The sequence below is a fragment of the Helianthus annuus genome, chromosome 12, assembly GCF_002127325.2.
Source record: "Helianthus annuus cultivar XRQ/B chromosome 12, HanXRQr2.0-SUNRISE, whole genome shotgun sequence".
NCBI classification, from domain to species: Eukaryota; Viridiplantae; Streptophyta; class Magnoliopsida; order Asterales; family Asteraceae; genus Helianthus; species Helianthus annuus.
Genome location: NC_035444.2, coordinates 90,392,475 through 90,403,743, shown reverse-complemented (window position 1 = coordinate 90,403,743; position 11,269 = coordinate 90,392,475). Strand labels below are relative to the sequence as shown.

General features: G+C 38.6%; 2 long non-coding RNA genes across 3 annotated transcripts; both read right to left on the bottom strand.

Annotated features, from left to right (window-relative positions):
• Positions 1-3,328: 3,328 nt before the first annotated feature.
• On the bottom strand, positions 3,329-5,428 carry LOC118484937. 2 transcript variants are annotated; one of them, XR_004875136.1, is made up of 3 exons: positions 4,817-5,428; positions 3,769-3,857; positions 3,329-3,380 (listed from the first exon to the last, which is right to left on the bottom strand). It is a non-coding gene; the product is annotated as an uncharacterized LOC118484937 (long non-coding RNA). The 2 variants fall into 2 exon arrangements; XR_004875137.1 differs by having other exon boundaries at positions 3,342-3,380; positions 3,769-3,846.
• A 3,669-nt stretch (positions 5,429-9,097) lies between these two features.
• Positions 9,098-10,846, bottom strand: LOC118484936. Its single transcript, XR_004875135.1, has 3 exons — positions 10,586-10,846; positions 9,538-9,626; positions 9,098-9,149 (listed from the first exon to the last, which is right to left on the bottom strand). It is a non-coding gene; the product is annotated as an uncharacterized LOC118484936 (long non-coding RNA).
• Between the last annotated feature and the right edge of the window lie 423 nt (positions 10,847-11,269).

The following is an 11,269-nucleotide window of genomic DNA, read 5'->3' as shown; positions in this document are numbered from 1 at the left end:
GGTTACGTGAATCCTACACACGACTTTGAGGGCAGACCACGTCGAACAGAATATGTGAACATGCAAGATAATGATAAAAAGATGTATGAGGCTGAAAAGAGAGCCTTGGCTGCAATCAAAATGTCGTTACCTGATAGCATCAAACATACCTTCAAAAAGTACACTAACTCAAAGGATATGTGGGATGCTTTGGAGAAAAGATACGCTGGTAATGCTGATGTCAAGAAGAACAAGATTGATCTACTGAAGAAGCAGTTTGCTATTTTCAAGTACATGAAGCATGAGTCACTTGAAGACGTCATCACTCGTTACTACCATCTGATGTCAGAAATGGACAATTATGAGATCGATTGCTATTCTGACGTAGAGAAGAATGACAAGCTGCTAGATGCTTTGCCTACTAAGTGGGATATCTACACTCTAATGATCAAGGGTGAAGCAGATTATGAAACAAAAGAGCTTAAAGAGGTAGTAGGAAAGTTGAGAGCTTATGAGCTCAGTATGAAGAAGAAAGATACTGGATATGATCAGGTTCAAGATCCGGCTGTTTACAATGGGCTTCTAGCGACTCAGCTACTGCGTTTTTATCATGTGAGAATGAGCAGGTTATGGTGAATCAGGATGGTGATGTGTGTTTTGTTGCTGCTTCAGGAGGATCATCAGGAGTAAAGAAAACATCAGCTTCTAAGCAGAGTACTGGTGCTAAGTCAATGCCAATGAGTGTGAAGTCTGCTGAGGAGCATCTGGCTCTACTTGCTTCGTTTGTTGCTTCCTATGAAAACTATATTCAGGGAAAGATTTCTGATCCTGCTACTTTAGATGAAGACTATGATCAGATTGACCCTGATGATCTTGAAGAGATGGATTTGCAATGGCAAATGGCCATGATTTCTAGGCGTGTGAAGAGGTTTATGAATAGAACTGGGAGGAAGTTTGTTGGGAGGTCTGTTGGTTTCGACAAGGCCAAAGTGAGGTGCTTTAACTGTCAAAGTTATGGGCATTTTGCTAGGGAGTGTCAGAAACAAAAGCAAGAAAACTCGAGTCAGAGTTCAAACAACAGGAATGCTTCAAGCAACTCTAGCTCAAAGGCGTTGATCTCTACTGCAAGAGAGGGTTCATATGATTGGAGCATTCACTTAGAAAATGATGGGGATGTCACGCAAGCATTCATGGCAGAGATTACTCCAGTCGATGATGGTGAAGCTAAAGTAGATGATGCTGAAGTGAAAGTGGATGCTGAGGTGAAGTTAGAGAATAGAGCTGAAGAAAAGAAGGTTGATCAGACAACAGGTGCTGAAGATGAAAAACAAAAGTCTGAATATGAAAGAGAAGCTGAGGAAAAGGATGCTAAGTATAAATAATTGGAAGCCCAGCTTGCAGCTCTAATGGCCAACCTTGACAAACAAACAGGAGAGGTAAAATCTAATTCTGTGTGTTTAAAATGTCGTGAACTACAGGGTGAGGTTGACAGGTTGTCTGCACAAAACAAAAGTTTGGTAAGCGAAATGTCTAACATTAAAGAATCAAACTTTTTTGCTAAAAGAAATGAAACGTCATACTTGAAGAAAATAAAAGGTTATGAAAGTGAAATTGAAGCCGTAACCTGCAAATTAAATGAAAAACTTCAAGTCATTGACTTAGCTCATGACATGATGGCTGAGAAAACAAAAGAGATTTCTGATAAAAACAAAGAGTTGTCAGATGCTCAACTCAGAATTGTTGAACTAGAAATTGGGTCAATTCAGGGATTCTACTTTTGTTATGAAACATATGATGGGTGGGTTAAAGAAGAGTAATGACAAGACTAGTGTGGGATTCCAAGGCTTTAATGAGGTCCCACCTCCTCTTAGTCATGATTATTCATTCCTACCTGATCAAGATGAGCTAACAAATTTCATGTCAACAGCACCAAGTAGTTCCACAGCAAGTCGAGGAGCTGAGTCTGAGAGAGATGAGGCCAAGAAGGATAATAACAGCAAACCTGTTTTGAAAACGAAAACTTCACATCCTATGAATAAAAACTCAACTTCTGTTAAAAAGATTAGTTTTGTTCAAGGAAGTGACATGAAAAACGAAACAGCTGTTATTGAAAATGAATCTAACATAGAGTTTGCTAAAAATAAAAACAAAGAAACTTCTGAAATTAAGCAAACTGAACCAAATCCTTCTAAGGCATCATCATCAAAGCCTGAATCGAGTTCAAAGGCTTCAGATAAGAAGTCTTCGAAAAAGATGTCGTGCTTCAAATGTCACACCAAAGGACATGTAGCTAGCTGCTGTCCTAACAAAAAGAATGAAGCACAGGTGAATGAGAGGAAGATAGAGAAGTCACCGGAGAAAAGCGGTGATAAGCAGGAGAGAGAGACCAACTCTCCAAAGAAATCTGCTCCTAAGCAACCAGAGACAGTTGCTGTTGGTGTGGATAAGGCTGAAAAAGGAACTTCACCAGTTCCTCGTTTTCAAAGAAATCAACCTAGATTTCAGCCTAGATCTCCACCAAGCAGATTTGAGAGACCTAGAAGCAGTTCACCAAGAATGAACAATCAAAATACAAATAATTTCAGAAGTCAAGGTCAATATCAAAATCGATACCAAAATAATGGTGGTCGAAATTTTTATAACAATGGCTTTAGAAATTACAACAATAATGCTTCTAGGAATCAAAATCAAAATTTTCAAAGGTCAAATAGTCCAAACACACATAGGAACCCTCAGGACCAAAGACCTACTGAAATCAAAATCAAATTCCAACAGGTCTAAGATCCAAGACTCCAGTTAGGAGTAATGGATATTGGATGGATGTTCCGGTGGTTGGTGAATTTGGACGACCCAAGACCATTAAGGCTTGGGTCCCCAAACTAACTAATCTTTTGGTTGGTGTGTGCAGGAGCTGCTAAGGAGGATTATCAACTTGTGGTATGTTGATAGTGGCTGCTCCAGGCACATGACGGGGGATGCGAGGGTGTTAACTGAATTTGAAGATTATGATGGAGGACATGTGAATTTTGCGGGTGCTAAAGGTGGTAGAATTACAGGACGAGGAAAGGTGACCAATGGGAAGATCACACTGGACAAAGTGAACTATGTTGAGCAGCTTAAACACAATCTTATGAGCGTGTCACAAGTCTGCGACAAGGGTCACTCGGTCCATTTTACCAAGAATGAAACTTTAGTGTTGAAACCAGGTTTGGAAATACCGGACGATTGGATAGTGATGCGTGTCACACCCCGAAAAATCAGAGCTGGCGTGACTGGACTGGTATCTTCATTGCACAGCGGAAGCAAATAAGCTAAGACTTCTAGAATGGGAACGCTGCTAAGTACTCGAATTCCCATGGGTTCTCCTATTCCAACCGTTCCATAGTTTTTGAAAATGCAACCTGAGAAAGAACATGCGAAAAAAATCAACATAAAGTTGAGCGAGTTCATAGTTTGTTTTGAAAAGATTTAAAATAAATCTTTTTGATAACCGGTTTTAAAGTTGTTGAGAAAGCATAGTAAAATCATTTTCTCGGCACGTTGTTGTAACTAGGACATTCTCGTCACTAGTCATGAAAATCATGCATGTTTTGTAAAACTGGTATGTTTAGTATAAACCGTTCGTAAACCATTTAAGTTCGTTGAAAATCATTTGCAACATGGTTTATAAATATGTGTTTTCGTTCATCGAAATAGTGTTTTCTTTTGCAAAAACTTGCATGTCTTTCCACCCCCGAAAACATTTATAAAAAAATGTAAAACAGTAAAAAGTGGGGGTTATGAACTCACCTTGACATTCCCGTGCAAAGCTAGCTTAGTGTGATTCCGTAATGTCATTCCATGAACGTGAATTAGCTAGCGAGCATTCTATGACATTCCTATGAAGGAATACTTATAAGTTTCTACATAAGACAACGTAGATACACTACGTGTCCGAGCTCTACCGAGTCATAAATAAAGCGACTCTACGAAGGTGTTAGTATTTTGATTTAGAATAACCAATCTATCGTTATTTGATCCCATTTATAATCGGGATAAAACTAAGCCCCAAGAACGACTTAGCTTTCGAATTGTTTAGAACATATATATTTACATATTTAAATATAAATATATACTTACGGCGTCGTGTTAGTGGTCGCGATTAGAAATACGTAGTTGGATAGCGGTTTGTGTCGTCGTAGTTGTCGTAAGATGGAAATAAATATATACATATACTTTAAGTCGTGATGTTTGAAATATAAACTCGAATTCAATCATTGGAACTAAATACAAAACACTATATTTAGTTCGTAAGAAGGTTTTAAAGTAGACGTTTAAAACAAATAGAAATTTCATGTTTATTTTGTGAAGATATTCAAGTATTTTGAATTATCGGCGTCTTTGAAATAACATAAATTATCATGTTTATTCTATATAAATCTCGAGTTTCGTTAAGTAATAAATCGAGTTTGTCGGAATGTCATAGCTTCGTTTTTGTAATTCGTAACGTGTCACCAAAATAAATATATCTATATATTTATTTTATAACAAAAACTCGGATTTTTCAACAAGTGACGTTTTATAACAATATATGTTTCGTAACCGGGTTTTTAACGAAAATCGGACAGAGTTTCCTCTGTTTTTGGAATAACCCCGACAACTAAAGTGTCGATATAATTTCAAAATTCAACAACAATGCAACACAATGTAACAATATAACGCTTTTGTCGCGATATAAACTATCGCCTAAATATATAATCTTGTAATTAAAGGTCGGTTCAAGCTCGGTTCACGCAACTATAAAAACTAGACCAATATTTATATAAAAAAAAGTTTAAGCGCGTCGCTAAAACTTTACCAATCTCGCGTAGAAACATTGACCACGTTGACTGAGTCGATCCGGTGTTGAGCCGAGTTGACTCGGGGGTTAACCGAGTCAACCGGGTTTGACCTGAACATGAGCTGAGTTGATCAGGACCCGATTGTACCGCGAAACCCGAAACAAAGCCTAACCTCTTGTTTCTTTGTAACCTGAGACTGAAACAACATGAACCGAAACCCGAGATGATCTAAAGTTTTGTTGAAGCTTAGAAACCAGAACTCACCAAAGTTACCCGAGCTAAACCGCGACCCGAAACCCGCACTTGAACCTGACCGGTTGACCCGAGTATCAAAACTGTCCGAGTGAGTCTACTGTTGACTAATGTTGACCCGAAGCCGAGTGTTAACCGAAGAATGAGTTGACCCGCATCACTGAGTTGACTCGTAAACTAAAAAAAAAACAAAACGAACCAAGTCTTGAACTCGAACCTGTTGAACCCAAACCAGGGCAACTCGAAAACAAAACATAAAAAGGAGATAACCACCATCATCATCGGTCATCACCGCCACCGTCGCCGCAGGTGGTGGCGTCGTCGTCTTCTGCCGCTGCACGCCACACGCCACCACTCTCTCTCTCTCATCGATGTCTGGGCCAGCCGTCGCTCACCACCACCCGATGATGGTGGTGGTGGTCCTTTTTGATGGAGCTGAAGAAGGGGGGGGGGTGTTCGAGTGGCATCTTACCGGAAAAAGGAGCACCAGAGGGTGGATGAGTGCTCGGTCTCACCAGGCAAACCAGCGCCGGAACTGCAACCGACGTCTCTCCTCCTCCGGCGACCTGACTGATGAGAGCAGAGGTGGGGTTCTTGTATGCGGCTGGTTATTTTTGTAAAGGTTGGGGTTTTATTTGTGTGTGTATGCTTGTTGATCAGGAAATTATGGAGTATAAGGTATTCTTGTGCAATGAGATGAGAGGGAAATTAGAGGATTAGGTTTACTATGTGTGCCTTTAGATCTGCAAAGAAAAGAGAGTGAGAAGGAATTTGCAAGAGGTGTCGGTTGTGAAAAATTGAAATGTTAGGGTTTTGACATCCAATATATAGGTAGGTTTTCTCTAGTGGGCTTGGGCCCAAGGCCCGCAAGCCCAATCGCGTGTTTTAAGTTGGCCCGATTCATTTTTAGAGCCCATTTTCGTTCCCGGGCTTCGTTAGTTGTCGTAATATAAAATTTTAGTGTCAAAACACTAAAAATTGCATCGGTTATCGATATATGACGCATAATTTGTCGGTTGCGTTATAATGTGTAAAAATTGTTTCATTCGTCGTTTCTTGTTCATTGTCGATCCGTTTCTAATTACGAATAGTAAAATTTCAAAACGAAGTTAAATATATCATAATATATTAATATTGCGACGTAACTCGAGTCCGATGCTTCCATTTCGTTATTGATTGAAGTTGTGTTCTGATTTCTGCGTTTTTCGCTCTCGCTTGCGTTTTGTACCGTTAGAATGCGTGATAATTTCGTAAAACGAAATCCATAAATTTAAATTATATGTGTAAACTTCGTATTTGTCGATGTTGTCAGTATCTCATACAGTTTCAGTCTGTTATCGTTTAAAGCTCAACAGCTTTCTCACAAATCCACATACGCGCACCGTGAGGTTAGATAGGCGTTTCTAGACGTTCCAATAGCCTAATTAAGTTAATTCGTGCCTTAAACATTATTTATTATCGCCTTAAACATTTGTTAATTGCGTAATTAGAAGCCGTTAATTACCGGTTGTCACATTCTCCCCCTGTTGCAGAAATTTCGTCCTCGAAATTTAGTTTATGTTATCTCCTCAGAGCGTGTCGTTCCTAGGTAAATCCGAATAATACCAAAGTGAATGACCATGTAATCGAATCAAGACTTATTCAGATTACGTGAGTGTAAAGACATTTTTCATCAATAAGAAGCCAACAGTTCAACCGAGTTTGTTCCAGAAATCGATGTCAAGTGAACGAAGTGTTGTGATACTATCACCAATGTGACTAAGTTTACAGGGTTCAGCAAAAGAGGAATTTCAACTAATAGATTTCCAAATGAACGTTCACAATATGCAAATCAATTTCGAAACAATAGAATTCACTACCAACGAAAACTTGCGTTGTTTGTTGTATGATTGAAACTCGAATTCATCAAGTTCAAATAAATAGAATCATAAAAATGATTTGTCAACTATTGAACCAATAAATGAATAAGATAAAATCAACGTGTTGACATTGTTGAGTTGCAAGGATACACCGAAATGAAACACAACCGAACCTGGTGTATCATCGTCTTAATACATAGTTGCATTAAGATTACTTAAATGAAGTGTCAAACGAAAAGCATATACAGTTTAGCATGAGACGGCTGGTCGTGATTAGCACAAGCTTCAAGTTTATACCGACGCCACAAGGTGTCGTATTGAATGAAACAATTCAATAATAGCGGTGCTTGAACAAGTATCACCATGTATGAAATCAGATGAAAGGTTCAACGAAGTAAATCCAAATGTTTGTTTCAAACAAATCTCATAGGATTTTCGATTGAAAATGAAACAAATAAATAATATTTTCGATCGAATATGGAAAGCAATGAATATCACAAGATGTTCGATCGATACTGAAAGAGCCGTTAAGAGGTACACCGAAATATGACATAAATTTGTGTACCATTATCTTAACACACGATTGTGTTAAGATTGCATTAATATGATAAAAAAAGCGGATTTAATATCAATAAACGAATAAATGAATAATTAAATCCGTACATGAGGTGAGCAACGAGATTAGCGCAAGCTTCAAACTTGTAAAAGACGCCACCACAAGGTGATCGTGATCAAAGAAACGATCCAATGAAGTCGAAAACCAAACAAGCCTGTTATAGTTCAAAACAAATGATTTGCTTGTTGGAATTATTTCGAATATGATGGCCTCAATCCATCACATGGGAGCCTGAATTGAATATATATTACGAGCAAGTTCAATCAATTGAATTTGGTAGAAACACAATCCAACAACGAATTCATGTATCAACAAGAAAGTTTCGACAGGGTTACAACGAAAAACCATGTATGCCGCTCAAAAGAAAGCGAGTTTTTCTAAGAGATCCGTTGACTCGATACCAAGGAGTCAACATTTTACCATAATACGGGTCGTGTAGAATACAATGCAAAGATTTGGTGTAGCGATGTAATATATGAGATGTTGACAAAACCACCATTCGAAGTGAAACCACATGCGTAGAAAAAAAAACAATGCATGTGCAGTATACGAATTTGTTAAGAAATAAGCAAATGAGTGTTCGCTATCATGAAATAAAATCTTTGTGACGCAATGACCATTAGAGGTAAGTAGAAATGAAAAAAAAAATCTACTCACTAGATGCAAAAGTCGGAATTTCAATAAAAGAAATTTAAGGACTTTACCTGGAATTTCGAACATAGCGTAATCGCCACTAATGAGAGAGGGGGAGTTCGAAGACATGTGACTTCTTATGCAGCGCCAATAGTTGTGAGTCTCATCAGACTAAACACCGACTGTTATGAGATCTTGTTTAAGCATACCTTAGCGTGATTCGTGACGCTTGCAGGATCATGTGGCAAAGTGACGCATTGCGGTCGGTAGTTCTCCCGCTGCCGGAATTAGCATCGTTGTTATCGTGCTCGATCATGTTTTCCAAGGGTCTTGCCTCGAAAGTCGTGTGTGATGTACTTCGACACCCGCTGACGTATAGTTTAAGTTTCACGTATATTTGCGCATTAGAGTTTCGTTCCACGTAGGTTACCTGCTCGGGAAATTAAAATAGCATAGACGACAAAATATAATGGCGTTTGTTCGAATTGTTAGTCATGGTTCCTACGTGAGGACCTTTAATGAGTTTCGACATAAGTTTCTCATCAAGAGTTTTCCAAAGGTCCTATAAGCGTGTTATCAAAACCCTCAAGGTTTTTGTTTTATGTGTGTAATCATCTCGTGTACCGTGTATCAACACACACTCGTGTATGTTTAAAACCAAAATTGTTGACTCATTGATTTCGGCAACGGTTGGAACCCATATTCGAGTCCTAGGCGTTCTGGATGTGTTCAAGTCTTAATAATCTAAGTCCCCGAGGATAGTGAGGTTAAAGCCTAGGCATCTCTACAGAAACCTAATTCGCTGAATCCTATAGCTCTGATACCAATCTGTCACACCCCGAAAAATCAGAGCTGGCGTGACTGGACTGGTATCTTCATTGCACAGCGGAAGCAAATAAGCTAAGACTTCTAGAATGGGAACGCTGCTAAGTACTCGAATTCCCATGGGTTCTCCTATTCCAACCGTTCCATAGTTTTTGAAAATGCAACCTGAGAAAGAACATGCGAAAAAAATCAACATAAAGTTGAGCGAGTTCATAGTTTGTTTTGAAAAGATTTAAAATAAATCTTTTTGATAACCGGTTTTAAAGTTGTTGAGAAAGCATAGTAAAATCATTTTCTCGGCACGTTGTTGTAACTAGGACATTCTCGTCACTAGTCATGAAAATCATGCATGTTTTGTAAAACTGGTATGTTTAGTATAAACCGTTCGTAAACCATTTAAGTTCGTTGAAAATCATTTGCAACATGGTTTATAAATATGTGTTTTCGTTCATCGAAATAGTGTTTTCTTTTGCAAAAACTTGCATGTCTTTCCACCCCCGAAAACATTTATAAAAAAATGTAAAACAGTAAAAAGTGGGGGTTATGAACTCACCTTGACATTCCCGTGCAAAGCTAGCTTAGTGTGATTCCGTAATGTCATTCCATGAACGTGAATTAGCTAGCGAGCATTCTATGACATTCCTATGAAGGAATACTTATAAGTTTCTACATAAGACAACGTAGATACACTACGTGTCCGAGCTCTACCGAGTCATAAATAAAGCGACTCTACGAAGGTGTTAGTATTTTGATTTAGAATAACCAATCTATCGTTATTTGATCCCATTTATAATCGGGATAAAACTAAGCCCCAAGAACGACTTAGCTTTCGAATTGTTTAGAACATATATATTTACATATTTAAATATAAATATATACTTACGGCGTCGTGTTAGTGGTCGCGATTAGAAATACGTAGTTGGATAGCGGTTTGTGTCGTCGTAGTTGTCGTAAGATGGAAATAAATATATACATATACTTTAAGTCGTGATGTTTGAAATATAAACTCGAATTCAATCATTGGAACTAAATACAAAACACTATATTTAGTTCGTAAGAAGGTTTTAAAGTAGACGTTTAAAACAAATAGAAATTTCATGTTTATTTTGTGAAGATATTCAAGTATTTTGAATTATCGGCGTCTTTGAAATAACATAAATTATCATGTTTATTCTATATAAATCTCGAGTTTCGTTAAGTAATAAATCGAGTTTGTCGGAATGTCATAGCTTCGTTTTTGTAATTCGTAACGTGTCACCAAAATAAATATATCTATATATTTATTTTATAACAAAAACTCGGATTTTTCAACAAGTGACGTTTTATAACAATATATGTTTCGTAACCGGGTTTTTAACGAAAATCGGACAGAGTTTCCTCTGTTTTTGGAATAACCCCGACAACTAAAGTGTCGATATAATTTCAAAATTCAACAACAATGCAACACAATGTAACAATATAACGCTTTTGTCGCGATATAAACTATCGCCTAAATATATAATCTTGTAATTAAAGGTCGGTTCAAGCTCGGTTCACGCAACTATAAAAACTAGACCAATATTTATATAAAAAAAAGTTTAAGCGCGTCGCTAAAACTTTACCAATCTCGCGTAGAAACATTGACCACGTTGACTGAGTCGATCCGGTGTTGAGCCGAGTTGACTCGGGGGTTAACCGAGTCAACCGGGTTTGACCTGAACATGAGCTGAGTTGATCAGGACCCGATTGTACCGCGAAACCCGAAACAAAGCCTAACCTCTTGTTTCTTTGTAACCTGAGACTGAAACAACATGAACCGAAACCCGAGATGATCTAAAGTTTTGTTGAAGCTTAGAAACCAGAACTCACCAAAGTTACCCGAGCTAAACTGCGACCCGAAACCCGCACTTGAACCTGACCGGTTGACCCGAGTATCAAAACTGTCCGAGTGAGTCTACTGTTGACTAATGTTGACCCGAAGCCGAGTGTTAACCGAAGAATGAGTTGACCCGCATCACTGAGTTGACTCGTAAACTAAAAAAAAACAAAACGAACCAAGTCTTGAACTCGAACCTGTTGAACCCAAACCAGGGCAACTCGAAAACAAAACATAAAAAGGAGATAACCACCATCATCATCGGTCATCACCGCCACCGTCGCCGCAGGTGGTGGCGTCGTCGTCTTCTGCCGCTGCACGCCACACGCCACCACTCTCTCTCTCTCATCGATGTCTGGGGCCAGCCGTCGCTCACCACCACCCGATGATGGTGGTGGTGGTCCTTTTTGATGGAGCTGAAGAAGGGGGG